At 43.6% G+C, this 23,822-nt stretch overlaps 2 protein-coding genes across 2 annotated transcripts in view; one reads left to right on the top strand and one right to left on the bottom strand.

The window, feature by feature from the left end:
- GPR18 (G protein-coupled receptor 18) overlaps positions 1-8,363 on the bottom strand; it is a 28,510-nt gene extending 20,147 nt beyond the window's left edge. Inside the window, exon 1 of the mRNA XM_069757988.1 lies at positions 8,240-8,363. The gene's annotated coding sequence lies outside the window, so the exon portion shown is untranslated. The remainder of the gene's footprint in view (positions 1-8,239) is intronic.
- The window catches only part of UBAC2 (UBA domain containing 2), a 285,129-nt gene that overhangs the window by 65,634 nt on the left and 195,673 nt on the right, over positions 1-23,822 (top strand). The window lies entirely within an intron of this gene.

Genomic DNA, 23,822 nt, shown 5'->3' with positions numbered 1-23,822 from the left:
AATTAGCAGTAGAAGAGAAATGAGCAATTGTAAGTACACAATGCCATATAATATGATGACTTTAGTATATTAAGAGGATAAAAATTTGGATGGGAGGAGTGCTTCTTTAAGTGTATTTTATTTGAATTTTATGTTCTACATCCTTACAAAGTAGCAAGTATTTGTAAAGTGTAAAGGAAATGATACATGGTTTTCAAATTATTTTAAAAATATAAATCTGAAAATTGTGATGTTCATTGGTATTCAGCCCCCTGTAGTCTGATGCCCCTACATGAAATCCCGAGTGACGAATTGCATCAAGAAGTCACATAATTAGTAAATTGAGTCCACTTGTGTGTTATTATTCTGAGTGGCAGTACAGCTGTTCTGTGAAGTCCTCAGAGGTTTGTTTGAAAAAATTAGGGATCAAACAGTCAGGGATAAAGTTGTGAAGAAGGGTAAAGCAGGGTTAGGGCATCACAAAAAAATTACCCAAGCTCTGAACATCTCACGTAGGACTGATTCAAAAATGGAAGGAGTATGGCACAATTGCCAACATACCAAGACATGGCCGCTCACCTAAACTTACATCCCAAGAAACTTACATCCCAAGCAAGTAGTGCACTAATTAGAGACGCAACCGAGAGGCCCATGGTCACTCTGGAGAAGCTGCAGAGATCCATAACTCTGGTGGGAGAATCTGTACACAGTGCAACTATCACTTGTATGCTCCACAAATCTGACCTTTATTGAAGAATGACAAGATGAAAGTCATTTTTTTTAAGGCTATGTGCACACTTTGCGGATTAGCCTTAGGAATTTCTGTTGCGGATTCTGCCTCTCCTGGCAGAAAACAAACCTGCGGATTTGTTGCGTTTTTTGTGAAGATCCGCAGCGTTTTTCGTGCGTTTTTTTGTGTACGTGCTGTGTTTTTTACCCCTGTGGATTTCTATAATGGAATGGGTACAAAAACGCTGCAGATTCTCAAAAAAGTGACATGCTACTTCTTTTAAACCGCAGCGTTTCCGCAGCGGATTTTCCGCAACGTGTGCACAGCTTTTTTTTTCTCATTGATTTACATTGTACTGTAAATCAATTGCGGATCTGCAGCTTTTCTGCACCCCATAAAACGCTGCGGATCCACAGAGAATCCGCAACGTGTGCACATAGCCTAAGGAAAGCCAAAAAATGTACAAAAAGCTATGTAGAGTCCACAGCTGTAGAAGAAGGTGCTCTGGTTAGATAAAAATAAAGTAGAACTTTTTGGGCTAAATGCAAAACGCTATCTGTGGCTGAAAATGAACACTGCTTTTCACCCTGAAAACACCATACCCATCGTCAAACTTGGTGCCAGCATCATGCTGCGGGGATGCTTTTCTTCATCAGAGACCGGGAAGCTGGTCAAGAGTTGATGGGAAGATGGATGTAGCTTAAATAGAGGGCAATGCTGGAAAAAACCTGTTAGAGCCTGCAAAAGACTTGAGACTGGTTCACCTTCCAGTAGCACAAGGACCCTAAACATAATGCCAGAGCTACAATGAAGTAGTTTAGATCAGAGGTCCCAACCTTTCTGACTTTGAGAGCCATATTCAGCTCTGAGAGAGGGTCGCGAGCCACATCCAACTCCTGCCCCACCCACAGTAGTGACACTCTGAGCCCCTACTGCTGGTATAATGACAGCCAAAGCTTTTCCTCTGAAATCACACCAAGGTAGTATGCCAAGGTCCAGGATTTCACACAAAAGTCACCATCTAGAGATCTACACTTAATAGCGGTTTGCTACACTTTGTCCATTAGGACGGCAGACTGGCAGACGGGCTCGCGATACACGTGTGGCTCTCAAGCGAGCTTCAGGCTGGGGACCCCTGGTTTAGATCAAAACATATTCATTATTGATGAACGAACATGCTCGGATAACGTGTTACCCAAGCATGTTTGGATGTTATTTGAGTATTTTGAGCATTCTCAGATAAATTTTTGTGTCCCTGTGGCTGCATGATTGCCACTGTTAGGCCTGTCCCACACATCCAGATAATTCTGGTACCAGAAAAATCGGTACCGGAATTATCCGTGTCCGTGTGTCCGTGAGCTCACGTAGGCCATCCGTGTGGCACACGGGCGGCACACGTGTGCCGCTCGTGTGCCGACTGGGTACCACACGGAGCATGCAGGAGACAGCGCTAAAGATAAGCGCTCTCCCCTGCATCTGGTGCTGAAGCCGCCATTCATATCTGTTCGCTGGAGAGAAGATATGATAAATCCTTTTTTTTTTTTCGTGTTTAAAATAAAGATCCCTGTCCCCACCCCCTGTGCGCCCGCCCACTGTTAATAAAATACTCACCCGACTCCCTCGCAGCATCCTCTCCGTGCCGCACCTTCTCCTGTATAAGCGGTCACGTGGGGCCGCCCATTACAGTCATGAATATGCGGCTCCACCCCTATGGGAGGTGGAGCCGCATATTCATGACTGTAATCGGCGGCCCCACGTGACCACTCATACAGGAGAAGATGCGGCGAGGACAGGACGCTGCGAGGGAGCTGGGTGACAGCGGGCGGGCGCACATGGGGTGGGAGGGGATGGGGACAGGGATCTTTATTTTAAACACACAAAAAAAAAGGATTTATCATATCTTCTCTACAGCAAACGCTGCTGGAGAGAAGATATGAATGGCGGCTTCAGCACCACGTGGGGGGGACAGCGCTTACTGTAGCGCTGTCTCCTGCACGGCACACGGACCCATTGACTTTAATGGGTCCGTGTAATCCGTGCGCTCCCACGAACACTGACATGTCTCCGTGTTTTCCAAACGGACACACGGTCCGTTAAAACCCGCTGACATGTGCAGAGACACATTGATTTCAATGTGTCTACGTGAATCAGTGTCTCCGGTACGTGAGGAAACTGTCACCACACGTACCGGAGCCACTGACGTGTTAAACCGGCCTTAGGGATTGCCTGTTTGTTAAGGTACCGTCACACTAAGCGACGCTGCAGCGATACCGACAACGATGTCGATCGCTGCAGCGTCGCTGGAGAGCTGTCACACAGACAGCTCTCCAGTGACCAACGATCTTGAAGTCCCCGGGTAACCAGGGTAAACATCGGGTTACTAAGCGCACTACATACTTACATTCCCGGTGTCTGGTCAGGTCCCTCGCCTTCAGCTTCCAGCACTGACTGAGCGCCGGCCGTAAAGTACAGCGGTGACGTCACCGCTGTGCTGTGCTTTACGGCTGGCCGGCGCTCACCAGTCAGTGCGGGAAGTTGACGGCGAGGGACCTGACCAGACACCGGGAATGTAAGTATGTAGTGTTTGTTTTTTTACATTTACAACGGTAACCAGGGTAAACATCGGATTACTATGCGCTGCCCTGCGCTTAGTAACCCGATGTTTACCCTGGTTACCAGTGACGACATCGCTGAATCTGCGTCACACACGCCGATTCAGCGATGTCAGCGGGAGATCCAGCGACAAAATAAAGTGCTGGACTTTCCCCAGCGACCAACGATCTCCCAGCAGGGGCCTGATCGTTGGTCGCTGTCACACAGAACGATTTAGTTAACGATATCATTGCTACGTCACAAAAAGCAACAATATCGTTAACAATATCGTTCAGTGTGACGGTACCTTTAGCCAGCCTCAAAACATGCGGGGATTACCTATCAGTCGCAAAACATGCAGCCACAGGGACTCAACCATAATTTCCGAGTGCTTCCATGATACTCTGATAACACCGGATAATTTACAGCAGTAATTGTAATGAAAGGGGTCCCCATAATTGACTGGAGGGGGCTGAATACAAATGCACATCACAATTTCAGATTTATATTTTTAAAATGATTTAAAAAAAAAAAACGTGTTATTTACACTTCACGAATACTTGCTACTTAGTGTCGGTATATCACATAAAATCCCAATAAAACAAGATTTAAGCTTGTGGGAGTAATTTTAAAAATGTGGAAATGTTTATGGGGTATGAATACTTTTTCAAAGCACTTTGTGTACCCCACAATGGGATCCATGGCGACTGTACTTTGTCATGCAAAAAGTAAACCAAGATGCAGCTTATTTCGTGGAAAAATGGCAAACTAATGAGTCTCCGAATATGGCCACATAAAACAAATTATTTTTTTTATTTCAAACAGTATTCATTCTATAAAAGTCATAAGACATAAGTAAAATTGCTTTTATTTTCAACGATTAAAATAACTCACAGTAACAGAAAAAGTACTGGAACCAATAAATAGGGACACAAAAACCATAGGAAAACATCCACCATAATGTTTTAGCACAACCAATAATCGTTACTTACTATATAACCCTGTGCAATATGCAAGGCAAGGATACCTACGGTACTAGGGGAAGAGGGCTGAATTGCCAATGGTAAGACTTATAAATTAGAAATAGCACAACCGTGCCTAATTACCAACACCCTGTGGTGTGTTTGATAAGGTCCCTGCAGCAGTACAATACGCTAGCAAGTATAATACCACTGCTAAATAGGGTAAAGATAAGTTTACCTATAGTGTGCTGTGTGTTGTTTCCTCGGCGTCCCTCTGCCTCGATGCACGTTTCGCCAGATGCTTCTTCGGGAGACATCTGGCGAAACGCGCGTCGAGGCAGAGGGACCGCCGCGTGGACCTTATCAAACACACCACAGGGTGTTGGTAATTAGGCACGGTTGTGCTATTTCTAATTTATAAGTCTTACCATTGGCAATTCAGCCCTCTTCCCCTAGTAGGCGTCCTTGCCTTGCATATTACACAGGGTTATATAGGAAGTAACGATTATTGGTTGTGCTAAAACATTATGGTGGATGTTTTCCTATGGTTTTTGTGTCCCTCTTTATTGGTTCCAGCACTTTTTCTGTTACTGTGAGTTATTTTAATCGTTGAAAATAAAAATAAATTTTAACAACAAAAGTACCACTGGTTTTGGGATTACATTTATTCTGATTTCCAAAGAGGTGATATAGATGTATTTATTTGGTGGTCTTTATTTCCCTGTTTAGGGATATATTTATTTATGGGCATTTTTTGTGAATTATAAGTAAAATTGCATAAATTTGGTAAATGTGGAGCATATGAAAAACAAAAAATTAAAAATGTCAAAAAACATCAGAATTGGATTGTGTTTTATTTTTTTCCCTTAAAGGATTAACAAAAGTTAGGTATTAGGTTGTTTTTAGACGCAAATAATACCAATGATGCATAAAGCAAACTTTAATTTACGCACCGTCCCAGGTCCACCACTGGGTCTCCGCTGCTCTTGGGGTGAACAGTTATTTTTCGCACTTGTGTTCTCAGTCTGGAGAGGGGAATAAGTCTACATAACCCATTGATCTGCAAAGCAGAGTTCCTGTTTGGAAATATTTTCAACTTTAAGGGGGTCTTCCTTTTCCAGAGTGTAATTTCATATTGTTAGGATACGCTATAACATTCTGATCAGTTAGCAACTGACTGCTGCGACCCTTACAAATCCTGATAATAAAACCGCAGTCCTGCGGTACTTTGCCTAGACAAGGAGCCAGGAGCATTTAGTATTGGTACACCTTAATTCTAGAGATTCGTGGTATTATTATTATTTATTATTATAGCGCCATTTTTTCCATGGAGCTTTACATGTGAGGAGGGGTATACATAATAAAAACAAGTACAATAATCTTGAACAATACAAGTCACAACTGATACAGGAGGAGAGAGGACCCTGCCCGCGAGGGCACACAATCTACAAGGGAGTATGCATTTTGGGGTGCAAAATATAAAACCGCTTACCGTATATACTCGAGTATAAGCCGAGATTTTCAGCCGATTTTTTTGGGCTGAAAGTTCCCCTCTCGGCTTATACTCGAGTCATACCCAGGGGTTGGCAGGGGAGGGGGAGCGGGGGCTGTCTAATTATACTCACCTACTCCTGGCGCGGTCCCTGCAGGTCCCTGGCTTTCCAGGCGCCGGCAGCTTCTTCCTGTACTGAGCGATCACATGGTACCGCTCATTACAGTAATGAATATGCGGCTCCACCTCCCATAGAGGTGGAGCCGCATATTCATTACTGTAATGAGTGGTAACGGTGACAGCTCAATACAGGAAGAAGCTGCCGGGGAAGCAGGGACTGCACCGCGCCAGGAGTAGGCGAGTATAATGGGGAGGGGAGCGCTGCGCGATATTCACCTGCTCCCCGTTCCGGGCACCGCTCCGTCTTCAGCAGTGACGCTCAGGTCAGAGGGAACGGTGACGTGGTTAGTGCACGCTCTCTGCCTGAACGTCAGTGCATGAGACGCTGAAGATGGAGCGGCGCCGGAACGAGGAGCAGGTGAATATTGAAAGTGCCGGGGGCCTGAGCGATGGAGAGGTGAGTATGTGATTTATTTTTTTTTATTGCAGCAACAGCAAATGGGGCAACTGTCTGTATGGAGCATCTTATGGGGCCATAACGTTTGTGCAGCACTATATGGGGCCATAACATTTGTGCAGCACTATATGGGGCAAGTGTTTGTATGGAGCATCTATGGGGCCATAACGTTTGTGCAGAACTATATGGGGCCATAACGTTTGTGCAGCACTATATAGGGCAAGTGTCTGTATGGGGCCATAATTAACGTTTGTGGAGCATTACGGTATATGGGGCAAGTGTCTGTATGGAGCATCTTATGGGGCCATAATCAAGGTTTGTGCAGCACTAAATGGGGCAAATATCTTTATGGAGCATCTTATGGGGCCATAATCAGCATAGTGCAGCATTATATTGGGCAAATGTCTATGGAGCATCTTATGGGGCCATTATTAACCTTTATGCAGGATTATATGGGGCATATTTTAATATGGAGCATCTTATGGGGCCATCATAAACTTTATGGAGCATTATATGGGGCTCCTGATTCAATATGGATATTCAAAAACACTTAACCTACTGATGTCTCAATTAATTTTACTTTTATTGGTATCTATTTTTACTTTTGACATTTACCGGTAGCTGCTGCATTTTCCACCCTAGGCTTATAGTCGAGTCATTGTTTTCCCAGTTTTTTGTGGCAAAATTAGGGGGTCGGCTTATACTCGGGTCGGCTTATACTCGAGTATATGCTGTATTTTGAATCATGTATTTTGCGCATTATACAGCACCATGGAATCAATGGTGCTGTAAAATAAATAATAATAATAATTTTGGGGGGGGGGCAAAACAAATTTTTGCACTTCTATCCCACCCTGAAATTCTTACTGAATTTAATTGATACACATATGGATCGAGATGCCAGTGACCTCATCCCCTCATTAATGGCACTCTTGAGCTACACTCCCCAACATTACTTGTTTTTAAAACATCTAAACCCATAAAACTTTGAGGTTAACACTTTAAGTGAAGGCTCTGCTCTTAGTCACTGATGGAAATGTATGGGCATATATTTAAATGGAACCTGTTATTGGATGCATGGGGCCTGAACTATGGGCAACATAAATCATATACAGGCTGTTGCAGAATTGTATACATTATTTGGAAATGCTGTGTCATTTCAGAGAAAACATACTTTAATTTAATAAGCCGTCCTGGGATGAGGTGACTAGGATGAGTAGTCCAGGACGGATGACCTGTGCATAAGAGAGACCTTTCAGTCTAGAGGAGTAGGGTGAGGAGAAGTCTTGGATTAGTCATCTAAGTCCCAAACCGACTTTTCTAAGTTTGTTGTCTTTGAAACACCATAGTGGAGACATTGTGATTCACGCTGCTCGTGGCTTGGGCAGCATGAATCGGTTTCCGTATGATAATATACCTGTATACTTTTCATCAGTGACTAAGAGTACTAATACACCTAGAAATGGCTGATGGTTTTGTCGTTCTGATGGCCATAACCATTGAGGCAAGAAGTGACAATGGTGGATCTGTAGGCTCATGCAGCCTATGTCCTTTGTTGCAAAGCAAACAGCATAGGCTAAATGTTATTTAGTGGAAAGCACCATATCTCTGTGGTCTTTACAACAATCAGAAGATGCCAAACCCTGTGATTTTCGAGCCAAAAGCTCCAGAAACGCTCCATACAAAGCCACGTTGGCTTTTCTATATAGACATATACATGTAAGGTGACTGTATGATCTGTTTATCGATTAAGCTATGGAGTCTATCAGAACAGCTGAACAATTTTTGTGCTGAACCAGTTTAAAATTTCCATTCAATAATTACAGGAGAAAGGGTTAATAATTCAGTAACTGCAATCTGTTCCCCATTAGCTTGCATTTCTAAACAGACTGGCCATTTGCACTTACCCATCAGTTCATAGTGACTCTAGTGCTCCATGTTCTCTCTGCAGATGCTCTCGAGACTGCGACTTCCTCTTGTTGACTACTGTAAGGTACTTGTCCTCAGGAAATGAAAGCAAAGTGTGAATCAGATGTGAAGTTGTCTGAAACACAGAGCAGAAACGTATCCTCCCCCCAAGGAATCAGCTTCTTTATTGCCCTTATTTGTAAGATGCAAGAACTCATATTGGGCGAGGGTTATGTGCCTGGACCAAAATACCATCCTCTGTTTTATTAAGCCTTCCGTAAATTCATACAAGGCAAAATAGTAAGTCTAAGAGAGCGGAACCTGCCTAAGTATTGAATCCACCTTAGTGGTTGTACGCTGCAATGAGGATGTAGGAACTACTATTGTTCCTGTCATATACAGCAGCTGGATGGAGTGTAAAAAAAAAAGCAATATGTTCAGATGCTGTCGCTGTCTGTGTCCTAAAAAACATCATCATTATTGATTGCTTGGAAAGTTGAGCATTTAAAGTTTAGAACCTGTTAGGTGAAAGTGTTTGTTTCCAGTTTTGTTATTGCGAGGTCTACAAGCCTTCCCAGAAGTGTTAGAAGATGAGAAAATGATTTAGACATTTATTTTGTTTGTGTTGGACGTTTTCCTTTAGCAGGCTCTTCACTGGAAAATACTGTTAATGTTGGCTTTATCTGAAGTCTGGCTTGCTATAGGGAATCGTGACAATAAAATAAGGCTACGTTCAGACTAGCGTTGTGCGCCGCTGCGTCGGCGGCACAACGCACGCAAAAACGCGGCAAAACGCACGCAAAAACGCTGCGTTTTGCGACGCGTGCGTCATTTTTTGCCGAAAATCGGACGCAAGAAAAATGCAACTTGTTGCGTTTTCTTGGTCCGACGCTTGCGGCAAAAAAGACGCATGCGTCGCAAAACGCAACAAACAAAAACGCATGCGTCCCCCATGTTAAACACAGGGGCGCATGACGCGTGCGTCGCCGCTGCATCGCCCGACGCTAACCCGACGCACACTAGCACAACGCTAGTCTGAACGTAGCCTTAGTCTAGTTTGTCACTATTTGTGTGCTGATGATTATTATTATTATACATTTTTATAGCGCCATTTATTCCATGGTGCTTTATATGTGAAAGGGGCAGATATAGACAAGCACAGTAAGCATGAGCAAAGCAAGGAACACACAAGTACAGAAGGAGAGAGGACCCGGCCCACGAGGGCTCACAGTCTACAGGGTATGGGTGAGGATACACTAGGAGAGGGTAGAGGTGGTCGTGCGGCGGTTCAGCAGACTTAGGATCACTGCAGGCTGTAGGCTTATTGGAAGAGGTAGGTCTTCAGGTTCTTTTTGAAGGTTTCTATGGTAGGCGAGAGTCTGATGTGTTGGGCTAGAGAGTTCCAGAGTATGGGGGATGCATGGGAGAAGTCTTGTATGTGGTTGTCGGAAGAAGAGATAAGAGGGGAGTAGAGAAGGAGATCTTGAGAGGATCGAAGGTTGTGCGTGGGTAAGTAGCGGGAGACGAGGTCACAGATGTATGGAGGAGACAGGTTGTGGATGGCTTTGTATGCCATGGTTAGGGTTTTGAACTGGAGCCTCTGGACAATAGTCAGCCAGTGAAGGGTTTGGCAGAGAGGAGAGGCTGGGGAATAACGGGGAGACAGGTAGATTAGTCGGGCAGCAGAGTGTAAGATGGATTGGAGTGGTGCCAGGGTCCTAGAGGGGAGACCAGAGAGGAGGAGGTTGCAGTAATCGAGGCAGGAGATACGGGCATGCACTAGCGTTTTTGTGGTTTCATGGTCAAGGAATGCATGGATCCAGGAAAGATTTTTGAGTTTGAGTCGGCAGGAAGAGGCAAGGCTTGGATGTGAGGCTTGAAAGAAAGGGCAGAGTCAAGGATCACCTTGAGGCACCAAGTATGTGGGACTAGGGAAAGTGAGCAGCAATTGACATTGATGGTGGGGTAGAGTGAGATGGGGGAAAGATGATGAATTCTGTTTTATCCAATCCATATTCAGTTTTAGAAAGCGAGTAGAAAAGAAAGCTGAAATAGACAGACATTGTGGGATTTTGGTCAGTAAGGATGTGAGGTCGGGTCCAGATACACTGCTGTGCAAATTAATTGGGACAAAGCAAAAAATTAAATGTTATAATGCACTGTTACATACTAATTCTGAAAATTAAAAAGATTTATTTATTATATATTAAAACTGGTTTGAATCACTGACTGGTAACCAACTTACGATTTTACTTTAAAAAATGCTTTGTCCCAATTAATTTGCACAGCACTGTAGGTAGATCTGTGTGTCATCGGCGTAGAGATGATACTGCAAACCGTGGGATTCTATGAGCTGTCCAAGGCCGAAGGTGTAGATGAAGAGCAGGGGCCCTAGGACTATAATAATATTAATAATATAATAATTACTATACTATATAATAATGCTATACAGCAGTACCTGTCAAATGTTTATACACACCTGTTCATGCAATGGCTTTCCTTGATCTTATTGGAATATGCACATTGTAGATTCAGATAAAAAACGAAAAGAAAATCAAACAAAAGGCCAATAATGTTTAGGTGATAAAAAGTAAATCACAACTGTATTGATCAAGAATTTGGTGTTGGGGGGGAATTTATATATACCGTATATACTCGAGTATAAGCCGACCCGAGTATAAGCCGACCCCCCTAATTTTGCCACAAAAAACTGGGAAAACTTATTGACTCGAGTATAAGCCTAGGGTGGAAATGCAGCATTTACCGGTGAATTTCAAAAATAAAAATAGATCATTCTTGCCCCATAGCTGTGCCATATAGTGCTCTGCACCGTTCATATTTCCCCATAGCTGTGCCATATAGTGCTCTGCACCGTTCATTATTGCCCCATAGCTGCCTTATAGTGCTCTGCACCGTTCATTATTGCCCCATAGCTGTGCCATATACTGCTGTGCACCGTTCATTATTGCCCCATAGCTGTGCCATATAGTGCTCTGCACCGTTCATTATTGCCCCATAGCTGCCTTATAGTGCTCTGCACCGTTCATTATTGCCCCATAGCTGTGCCATATAGTGCTCTGCACCGTTCATTATTGCCCCATAGCTGTGCCATATAGTGCTCTGCACCGTTCATACTGCCCCATAGCTGTGCCATATAGTGCTCTGCACCGTTCATATTTCCCCATAGCTCTGCCACATAGTGCTCTGCACCGTTCATACTGCCCCATAGCTGTGCCATATAGTGCTCTGCACCGTTCATTATTGCCCCATAGCTCTGCCACATAGTGCTCTGCACCGTTCATACTGCCCCATAGCTGTGCCATATAGTGCTCTGCACCGTTCATTATTGCCCCATAGCTCTGCCACATAGTGCTCTGCACTGTTCATATTTCCCCATAGCTCTGCCATATAGTGCTCTGCACCGTTCATATTTCCCCATAGCTCTGCCCCATATAGTGCTCTGCACCGTTCATATTTCCCCATAGAGCTCCACATATATCTGTGCCATATAGTGCTCTGCACTGTTCATATTGTCCCATATCTGTGCCCCATATAGTGCTCTGCACTGTTCATATTGTCCCATATCTGTGCCCCATATAGTGCTCTGCACTGTTCATATTGTCCCATATCTGTGCCCCATATAGTGCTCTGCACCGTTCATATTTCCCCATATCTGTGCCCCATATAGTGCTCTGCACTGTTCATATTGTCCCATATCTGTGCCCCATATAGTGCTCTGCACTGTTCATATTGTCCCATATCTGTGCCCCATATAGTGCTCTGCACTGTTCATATTGTCCCATATCTGTGCCTCATATAGTGCTCTGCACTGTTCATATTGTCCCATATCTGTGCCCCATATAGTGCTCTGCACCGTTCATATTGTCCCATATCTGTGCCCCATATAGTGCTCTGCACCTTTCATATTGTCCCATATCTGTGCCCCATATAGTGCTCTGCACCGTTCATATTGTCCCATATCTGTGCCCCATATAGTGCTATGCACCATTCATATTTCCCCATAGAGCTCCACATATATCTGTGCCATTGCTGCTGCTGCAATAAAAAAAAAAAACACATACTCACCTCTCTTGCTTGCAGCTCCCGGCGTCCGGTCCCGGCGTCTCTCTGCTCTGACTGATCAGGCAGAGGGCGCCGCGCACACTATATGCGTCATCGCGCCCTCTGACCTGCACAGTCAGAGCAAGAGGACGCGAAGACAGAGCGGCGCCGGAAAGATGGAGCGGCGACCGGCGGCTGGAACGCGGACAGGTGAATATTACATACTTACCTGCTCCCGGCGTCCCGCTCCCTCTGCCTGTCACAGCTGTCTTCGGTGCCGCAGCCTCTTCCTCTATCAGCGGTCACCGGCACCACTGATTAGAGAAATGAATAGGCGGCTCCACCCGTATGGGAGGTAGAGCCGCTTATTCATTTCTCTAATGAGCGGTCCCACGTGACCGCTGAAGAGGGGAAGAACTGCAGCACAGAAGACCGTGGGACGGCAGGGACAGCGCCAGGATCGCTGGAAGCAGGTAAGTATGCCTCAGCGCCCTCACCCCCTCACCCGCCGACCCTGCCACCCACCTTGACTCAAGTATAAGCCGAGAGGGGCACTTTCAGCCCAAAAATTTGGGCTGAAAATCTCGGCTTATACTCGAGTATATACGGTATATATATATACTGTGTATATGTACTTGTGTGTATATATATCTATATATATAGATATATAGTGTATATATATTATATTATTTTTTTTTAACTATTTAAAATGTATTGTAGAATATATTAAAAGAAGTAAATTGGCATAATAGACATTGTGGTGTCCGCCCATAGGAATATGATATAGAAATGCAAGCGTGTGAGTGTGTCAATATGAGACTATGGGTATGTTCACACAGGGCGTTTTTGCCGCGTTTTATTTTCTGCAGCAAAACCTGATCATCTTGGCTGGAAAGAAGCTGCATCAAAAATGCAGGTTTAGGTGTTTTTTGCATCATTTTTGCTGCATTTTTCATGTGTTTTTTTTCTCTTTGTGAATAGAATGAATAGATAGAATAGATAGAACGAATAGATAGATTGATAGAATAGATAGAAGAGATAGAATAGATACATTACCTGCGGTATCCTCTTCCCTGGAATTTTCCCACGGTGTAGAGGTTACCTCCGGTCAGGCAGTGAGGGAGCGCAGGCTCAATGACGTCACCGCTCGTTACTGAGCCTGCGCCCACTCCGGCTCATTCATTCCCAAGTTGCTTACAGCCGGGAGTTGTCGCATTAGCAGCGCTCCCGGTTGTAAGCTTTAACTCTCCCAGATTCTGCGTGGGACACTCGTTATATTGGACTACGACGGATCAGGGAGTATACTTTTGCTTTTTTATTATAGTTTCATTACAGAAGGTCGAGGGCTTCGCTTTGGAGTGGCAGAATAATAAAAATATGGTCAAAACTGTATGGTGTTTTATTTAATTAAAATACTTTTTTCTGCATTTGTGTGTTTTTATTTAACCCTTTAATTACTATAGGATTAGTAATGGATAGGTGTCTTATTGACACTTCTCCATTACTAAGCCGGCTTAATGTCACCTTACAATAGCAAGGTGACATTAACCCCTTGTTACCCCGCTTGCCACCACTACAGGGCAAGTAGGACGATTCGGGCAAAGCGCCAGAATTGGAGCATCTAATAGATGCGCCTTTTCTGGACAGCTGCGGGCTGCTATTTTTAGGCTGGGGGGGGCCTATTTCCATGGCCCCTTACCAGCCTGAGAATACCAGCCCCCAGCTGTGAGCTTTAGCAAGGCTGGTTGTCAAAAATAGGGGGGACCCCAAGCCGTTTTTTTTTTAAATTTAAATAATTAACGAAAAAAGCGTGAGCACCCCTCTATTCTTGATAACTAGCCTTGCTGAAGCTGACAGCTGGGGGTTGCAGCCCCCAGCTGTGAGTTTTGTATGGCTGGTTATCAAAATTAAGGGGGAAACCCACACCGTTTTTTTTTTTTTTTTTTAATTATTTATAGCGCAGGAGCGGCAGATGAAAACTCCCATCCGCTGCCCCTGCTCTCACTGTACTTAGCAGCTGTAGGTGTCAGATGATGGGATCAGTAGTCCCATCAGCTGACACCAGTGATCGGAGGTGAGTTTACACTTCCTCGCCTATCAGAAGCAGTGTTTGCCGCGCTGTCAAGAATATGACAGCGTGTCAAACACTAATGTAGGACCCCCATTCAAGTGAATGGGGGTCCGCTGCTCGATGACAGGCTGCATGAACGCATCTGGATGTAGCAGAGCCAAATGTGACGTCACATCCGGCTCTCCTTGACTTTTCTGCAGCAAATACGCTGCAAGAAAAGTCAACCTAGCTTATTTGCAGCAGTTTTTTCACCACCCATTCAAGTCAGTGGGTGAAAAACACTGAAAAAACGTTGAAAGAAGTGACATGCCCTATGTAAAAAAAAAAAAAACTCTGCAAAGCACAAAATACTGACCACACAAAAATGTGTGTGCATGATATTTCTGAAATCTTATAGGCTTTGCTGGTACTGTAAAAAGCAGCTGAAAATTAGCATTAAAAAACACAGCAAAAATGTCATGTGTGAACTTACCCTAATAAATTGTCCTGGGGTATAGATACCTAAAGAGTAGAAGCTCCCAATATATGTGAATATAACAATGATAGAGGTAAGTATATACCTGTATGGGGGGAGCAGCAGCACTTGCTACTCATCACTAAAAATTATATTTAACCCCTTTACCCCCAAGGGTGGTTTGCACGTTAATGACCTGGCCAATTTTTACAATTCTGACCACTGTCCCTTTATGAGGTTATAACTCTGGAACGCTTCAACGGATCCCAGTGATTCTGACATTGTTTTCTCGTGACATATTGTACTTCATGATAGTGGTAAAATTTCTTTGATATTACCTGCGTTTATTTGTGAAAAAAAACGGAAATTTGGCGGAAGTTTTGAAAATTTCGCAATATTCCAACTTTGAATTTTTATGCAATTAAATCACAGAGATATGTCACACAAAATACTTAATAAGTAACATTTCACACATGTCTACTTTACATCAGCACAATTTTGGAAACAAAATTTTTTTTTGTTAGGGAGTTATAAGGGTTAAAAGATGACCAGCAATTTCTCATTTTTACAACACCAATTTTTTTTAGGGACCACATCTTATTTGAAGTCATTTTGAGGGGTCTATATGATAGAAAATACCCAAGTGTGACACCATTCTAATAACTGCACCCCTAAAGGTGCTCAAAACCATATTCAAGAAGTTTATTAACCTTTCTGGTGCTTCACAGGAATTTTTGGAATGTTTAAATAAAAATGAACATTTAACTTTTTTTCACAAAAAATGTACTTCAGCTCCAATTTGTTTTATTTTACCAAGGGTAACAGGAGAAAATGGACCCCAAAAGTTGTTGTACAATTTGTCCTGAGTACGCTGATACCCCATATGTGGGGGTAAACCACTGTTTGGGCGCATGGGAGAGCTCGGAAGGGAAGGAGCGCCGTTTGACTTTTCAATGCAAAATTGACAGGAATTGAGATGGGACGCCATGTTGCGTTTGGAGAGCCACTGATGTGCCTAAACATTGAAACCCCCCACAAGTGACACCATTTTGGAAAGTAGACCCCCTAAGGAACTTATCTAGATGTGTGGTGAGCGCTTTGACCCACCAAGGGCTTCACAGAAGTTTATAATGCAGAGCCGTAAAAATAAAACAAAAATATTTTTCCCACAAAAATTATTTTTTAGCCCCCAGTTTTGTATTTTCCCGAGGGTAACAGGAGAAATTGGACTCCAAAAGTTGTTGTCCAATTTGTCCTGAGTACGCTGATACCCCATATGTGGGGGTAAACCACTGTTTGGGCGCATGGGAGAGCTCGGAAGGGAAGGAGCGCCGTTTGACTTTTCAATGCAAAATTGACAGGAATTGAGATGGGACGCCATGTTGCGTTTGGAGAGCCACTGATGTGCCTAAACATTGAAACCCCCCACAAGTGACACAATTTTGGAAAGTAGACCCCCTAAGGAACTTATCTAGATGTGTGGTGAGCGCTTTGACCCACCAAGGGCTTCACAGAAGTTTATAATGCAGAGCCGTAAAAATAAAACAAAAATATTTTTCCCACAAAAATTATTTTTTAGCCCCCAGTTTTGTATTTTCCCGAGGGTAACAGGAGAAATTGGACTCCAAAAGTTGTTGTCCAATTTGTCCTGAGTGCGCTGATACCCCATATGTGGGGGGGGGGGGGGGGGAACCACCGTTTGGACACATGGGAGGGCTCAGAAGGGAAGAAGCGCCATTTGGAATGCAGACTTAGATGGAATGGTCTGCAGGCGTCACATTGCGTTTGCAGAGCCCCTAATGTACCTAAACAGTAGAAACCCCCACAAGTGACACTATTTTGGAAAGTAGACCCCCAAAGGAACTCATCTAGATGTGTTGTGAGAGCTTCGAATCCCCAAGTGTTTCACTACAGTTTATAACGCAGAGCCGTGAAAATAAAACAAAAATATTTTTCCCACAAAAATTATTTTTTAGCCCCCAGTTTTGTATTTTCCCAAGGGTAACAGGAGAAATTGGACCCCAAAAGTTGTTGTCCAATTTGTCCTGAGTATGCTGATACCCCATATGTTGGGGTAAACCCCTGTTTGGGCATACGGGAGAGCTCGGAAGGGAAGGAGCACTGTTTTACTTTTTCAACGCAGATTTGGCTGGAATTGAAATTGGACGCCATGTCGCGTTTGGAGAGCCCCTGATGTGCCTAAACAGTGGAAACCCCCCAATTATAACTGAAACCCTAATGAAAACACACCCCTAACCCTAATCCCAACCCTATTCCCAACCGTAAATGTAATCTAAACCCTAACCGTAACTTTAGCCCCAACCCTAACTGTAGCCTTAACCCTAGCCCCAACCCTAGCCCTAACCCTAGCCCTAGCCCCAATGGGAAAATGGAAATAAATACATTTTTTTTAATTTTTCCTTAACTAAGGGGGTGATGAAGGGGGGTTTGATTTACTTTAATAGTGGGGTTTTTTAGCGGATTTTTATGATTGGCAGCCGTCACACACTGAAAGACGCTTTTTATTGCAAAAAATATTTTTTGCGTTACCACATTTTGAGAGCTATAATTTTTCCATATTTTGGTCCACAGAGTCATATGAGGTCTTGTTTTTTGCGGGACGAGTTGACGTTTTTATTGGTAACGTTTTCGGGCACGTGACATTTCTTGATCGCTTTTTATTCCGATTTTTGTGAGGCAGAATGACCAAAAACCAGCTATTCATGAATTTCTTTTGGGGGAGGCGTTTATACCGTTCCGCGTTTGGTAAAATTGATAAAGCAGTTTTATTCTTCGGGTCAGTACGATTACAGCGATACCTCATTTATATCATATATAATATTATTATTTTTATGTTTTGGTGCTTTTATACGATAAAAACTATTTTATAGCAAAAATTAATATTTTTGCATCCCTTTATTCTGAGGACTATAACTTTTTTATTTTTTTGCTGATGATAATGTATAGAGGCTCGTTTTTTGCGGGACAAGATGACGTTTTCAGTGGTACCATTGTTATTTATATCTGTCTTTTTGATCGCGCGTTATTCCGCTTTTTGTTCGGCGGTATGATAATAAAGCGTTGTTTTTTGCCTCGTTTTTTTTTTTGTGTTACGGTGTTTACTGAAGGGGTTAACTAGTGGGCCAATTTTATAGGTCGGGTCGTTACGGACGCAGCAATACTAAATATGTGTACTTTTATTGTTTTTTTTTAAATTTAGATAAAGAAATGTATTTATGGGAATAATATTTTTTTTTTTTCATTATTTAGGAATTTTTTTGAATTTTTTTTTTACACATTTGGAAATTTTTTTTTTAAACTTTTTTACTTTGTCCCGGGGGGGACATCACAGATTGCTGATCTGACAGTTTGCACAGCACTCTGTCAGATCACCGATCTGTCTCAGGGCACTGCAGCCTTACCAAGCGCCTGCTCTGAGCAGGCACTTGGTAAGCCACCTCCCTCCCTGCAGGACCCGGATGCCGCGGCCATATTGGATCTGGGCCTGCTGCAGGGAAGGAGGTAAGGAGACCCTCGCAGCAACGCGATCACATCGCGTTGCTGCGGGGGTCTCAGGGAGCCCCCTCTCTGCGCGATGCTTCCCTGCACCGCCGGCACACCGCGATCATGTTTGATCGTGGTGTGCCGGGGGTTAATGTGCCGGGGCAGTCCGTGACCGCTCCTGGCACATAGTGCCGGATGTCAGCTGCTATAGGCAGCTGACACCCAGCCACGATCGGCCGCGCTCCCCCCGTGAGCGCGGCCGATTGCGTATGATGTACTATCCCGTCGGTGGTCATACGGACCCACCCCACCTTGACGGGATAGTACGTCATATGGTAGAAAGGGGTTAAAACATGTACAGTAAATAGGCTTGCTGGGTATCCTTAAGATTTTTACATTTGCTGTACTCAATCTCCCTACAAAAATGTACATATATTTTTTTATGTTTTAGAAGCTCCATATGGCAATATTATTTGGTAAAAACCAAGACAGGTGATTCATTGCAAAATACTGCTGCGCAGACAGCTGTGACTGGAGGAAAAAAAATTACCTCCAGTCATTGTAGATGCCTGATGTGACTACTATTCCCATCAGCCTACAGCCTGCGCAGCTAATAACAGCTAGAGCAGGTGGCAGCTGATGGGAGTATTCATGAGCCAGCAACTGCGCTGTAAATAAATAATTAAAAAAAGAAACGCATGGGTTCCCCTGTATTTTTGATAACCAGCCAGACAAAACTCAGTTGTCAGCTTTGGCAAGGCTGGTTATCAATAATACAGGGGTCCCCACTCTGATTTTTAAAATTATTTAAATAATTTAAAAAAATCCTGGCTGGGAATGCAGCCTCGGTGATCTGCAATAACCTTGATGACATCACCGCTAGTCACTGATGCTGTGCTCACAGAAGCTCATTCCCCAGTGGTTCTCAGCCTGGACAGTTGCATCTTGGCACCGTCCAGGTTGAAAACTGTTTATCCTCAGAGTGTGGGATAGAACAATGGACAGGTGAGTAATATTGTTGGGTTTTTTGTTTGTTTGTTTTATTACAAGATATCAGGGATTCAATGGACTGGACGTTAGGTGAGTATAACTGTAATATTTTTAAATAAAAAAAGTTGATGTGTGTTTTTTGTTTTATTTCAAATAAAATACTTTATACTTGCCGTGTCTTTATTTACTCTACAACTATAGGATTAGTAATGGATAGGTGTTTTATAGATGCCTCTCCATTACTAATCAATGGACTTGATATCACTGGTTAATACAAAGGTGACATCAACCCCACTTGCCACCACTACAGGGCAAGAGCCAGGCAAAGCTCCATAATTGGCTCATGTAATAGATGATTATATTTGTATTATAGTGTATTGTAGGCATAATTCATGTTAATATTTTAATCTGATTTTATTTTTTATTAATGCTTCTTATTTATTTCTTTTTTTTTATAATCATTTGCATTAAATATTTTAATGGGTCATTTTTCTGTGTGCAGTAAAGATGTATCATCTGTCTTTTTTTCCAAATAATTTTGTCTTATGGAGTTTCTGGGATATAGAAAATATATACCGTATTTTTTGGACTATAAGATGCACTGGACCATAAGGCGCACCTAGGTTTTAGAGGAGGAAATTAGGAAAAAAATTGAAGCAAAAAAATGATCAATTTTGTACTTAATTTCCCCTATCCTGGTATGCATAGCCCCCTCATCCCTAAACTGGTATGCATGGCCCCATCCTTATCCTCGTATGATTGGACCTAAAAAGGTCCTGGTTTGATTGGTCCCATCCTTATTCTGGTATGATTGTCCCCATCAAGGTCCTGGTATGATTGGTCCCATCCTTTTTCTGGTATAAATGGCCTCATCCTGTTGCTGGTATGATTGGCCCCATCTGAATATTCATTTCTATGAAGTATCGGCACACGTAACCGCTGGCCACAGCAGGAAGGCTCCGGCAGACACTGCGCGCTACTGAAGAGGAATGGATACTCACTGCTCTCTGCTGTGAACGTCCCGGTGAGTATTCTGGCAGCTGTGCTCTGCTTCTGAGCAACGCATGATGGCCCTGCCATGCGCTGCTTACAAGCATTAAGCAGCTGCTGGCACCGGAGCAGGATGCTGCAACTGCGAGAGAGCGGAGGAAGGTGATTGTATATATATATTTTTTTTAAATCTTTACTGATGGGGCCATGCATACCAGGAATGGGATGGGACCAATTATAAAAGAAAAAGGATGGGACAATAATACCAGCAACATAATGGGGCCAATCATACCAAATGCCAGAAAAAAATGAATATTCGTTGCCCTCCAAGCCCATGGGCGTAGAATGCAGTGCATATTCATTTTTCTTTAGCAGCAGGCACAGGAGTTAGCCGGTGCCGCTGGCTCCAGCCTCCTGTGACCCGATGCACCGCCGAATCCGCTCTTCCCACCTCCCCACCACAGCCAGAGACCATACATCCAGACTATAAGACGCACTACCCATTTTCCTCCATATTTTGGGAGGAAAAAAGTGCGTCTTATAGTCCGGAAAATGCGGTACATTTTTTGTTGGGAGACTGAATACAACGAATGTAAAAATATAAGAATGTCCAACAAGCCTATTCACTGTACATGTGTTAAATATCAATTTTCCATGTTGATTTTCAGCCTTTCATTGTAGTGTAATTTTTTGTTTTTTATTTTGTTTATTTTGACTTATTTGATTTATTTGTCTTTTGAATGGTTTTACATTCTCTTTTTTGCTTTTATTTTTTGTCATACTCTTTTCTACACATGTTATTGCTCAGCTATTATGCGCACCTATGTGTTTTCACATAAGATATTCTGTAGACCATGTTTTACCATTTTATAGGAAGCAATTTTTGGAGCCACAAGTTTTAATTACTATGCTTCATGTGATTGCAATTTATTTATGAACAGCTCCAGTCTTGAAATGACACAGTGAATGTTTTCATTTGTGTTATCCCTGAATAAGGATTGAGTCACAGTCTGAAACGCATAGGAAAGTTGCATGTTATACTAAGATATACTTGAAGATTTCCTTTTTTTAATCTAATTGGAATAAAGTTAATTTTTTTACCTGGAATCACGGCAGGAGGATTTTCTTTTTTTTCACGCTGAGCACTTGTCTGTGGTCCATCGCATCCCATACATCTCAGTTGGGTTGAGATCAGATTATTGTGGAGACTATGTCCTCATTTTCAGAACTTCATCCCCTCTCCTTCTTGGTCACATAGCCCTTATATAGCCTGAAGGTTCTGTTTTGAGTCATCAGAAATGATGGTCGCTATAAGTACAAACTAGATGAAATGGCATATTGTTGCAGAATGCTGTGCTGGGTAAGTGTTTTTGTCTCCCATCACCATTGCACTCATGCTAGATAGCAGGAGAAGGTGCTGTAAACCTGCTCCATACATTTACAATAGTATGGGGTTAAACGGAGCCTGTCACCCCCAAAATTGAAGATGAGCTAAGCCCACCAGCATCAGGGGCTTATCTACAGCATTCTGTAATGCTGTAGATAAGCCCGCGATGTATCCTGAAAGATGAGAAAAAGAGGTTAGATTATACTCACCCAGGGGCGGTCCCGCTGCGGTCCGGTACGATGGGCGTCGCGGTCCAGTCCGGCACCTCCTATCTTCTTACGATGATGTCCTCTTCTTTTCTTCACACCGCAGCGGAAAGGTCAGAGAGGCCCAGCGCCTGCGCACTGCAGTACTTTGCTCTGCCTCCAACAGGGCAGACAAAGTACGCCTGCGCCGGAGCCGCAGCGTGAAGACATGAAGAGGACGTCATAGTAAGAAGATAGGAGGCCCCGGACCGGACCGCGACGCCCATCGGATCGGACCGTTCACCCAGGTGAGTATAATCTAAACTCTTTTTCTCATCTTTCAGGTTACATCGGGGGCTTATCTACAGCATTCCAGAATGCTGTAGATAAGCCCCTGATGCTGGTGGGCTTAGCTCATCTTCGATTTTCGGGGTGTCTGCTCCTGCAATCTAGCAGCAGCAGGTCAGGTCTCTGGCTGTCAGACTTCTGTCCTAGCAGACCCAAGTCAGCTATACCTCTAACTTATGTCACTGTGGTGAGCTGTTTTAGCCTGTAAGTGGGGTTGTTTGAGAGTTACAGTAATGACAAATATATAAATAAAGGAAAAAAATATTTCCCAAAGATATTTGATGATCTCTTGGGCATGAATATATGTAGAGAAATATACATATACTAGATGGTGGCCCGATTCTAACGCATCGGGTATTCTAGAATATGTATGTATATATATATATATATATATATATATATATATATAGCAGCCACATAGTATATAGCACAGGCCACGTAGTATATAGGAGCCATGTAGTATCTAGCAGACACGCAGTATATAACACAGCCCACGCAATATATAGCAGTGGCCACGCAGTATATAGCAGTGGCCACTAGGGTTGAGCGACCTTGACCTTTTTAGAGTCGAGCCGTGTTTCGCGAAACCCGACTATCTTAGAAGTCGAGTCGAGTGGAATTGGCCGATTATCGCGAAAAGTCGGGTATCGACCGAAACACAAAACCCAATGCAAGTCAATGGGGGAGCATAGTCGGCAGTGAGTGGAGGCCAGGAAAACACCTACACTGCCCATTTTAATGGCAAAAACATCCATTCTTGTTACAGAAGCTTGTCAATCGTAATTTACCTTATAATAATTGGAAGGCATTTGAAATTGGGGGTCATTTGGCTAAAGTTGTGGGGGGTAGGGCTGGTTCAAGTAATTAGTGGGCCCAAGAAATCCGGACCACGTTACGGCAGTGGAGCAGGGAGAGGTAAGTATTTCAACTTTGCAAGTGCTGTGATCCTGAGCAAGCAGGGGGGGCCCACTCGTTGGCATTGGCACTGGCACAGGGCCCCTCAAAGTACAGCGGTGTGTTTGCACGGCGGGGGCGCCTCCCACCGGCAGCAACACTTTTGCGTACTATGAGAGGCCCTGTGCCAGTGACGTCGCCAACTAGTATTCCTCCCCCCACCTGATGAAGGAACCTGCACTTTCATCTGCACCTTCCTCTTTGTCCCCGTGTAAGGTGGTATGGTATGCGGGAAGAGGAACCTGACTTTCAGCAGGGTCACAATCTTGTTGTGTAGCGTGCACGGGGAATGTTGCGTTATGGGTCAATGTACCAGCAGACTCATCTATCACTGGCTGGGCAATGGGCAGGATGAGGAGGAAACACAGATATAGGCCCAAAGAATAAAGTGGGCTAAATGCAGTTCAAAATTGGTAACACAGGACTAACCAGGGGGCATTGCAGTGGAGGACAACTGGAATGAGAGGCTGACACAGAGAGTAGGCCCAAATCAGTAAGTAGTCGAAATGCAGTTCAAAATTGGCAACCGTAGTAAACAGGCGGCACAGCTTTGTTCAGTGGAGGAGAACAGCAAGGAGTGGCAGACACCGATAGTAGGCCCCAACCCAACTAGTAGGCCAAATGCAGTCTAACATTA

This window comes from Ranitomeya imitator, chromosome 3 (genome assembly GCF_032444005.1).
Source record: "Ranitomeya imitator isolate aRanImi1 chromosome 3, aRanImi1.pri, whole genome shotgun sequence".
NCBI classification, from domain to species: Eukaryota; Metazoa; Chordata; class Amphibia; order Anura; family Dendrobatidae; genus Ranitomeya; species Ranitomeya imitator.
This window is presented reverse-complemented; position numbering and strand designations above follow the sequence as displayed.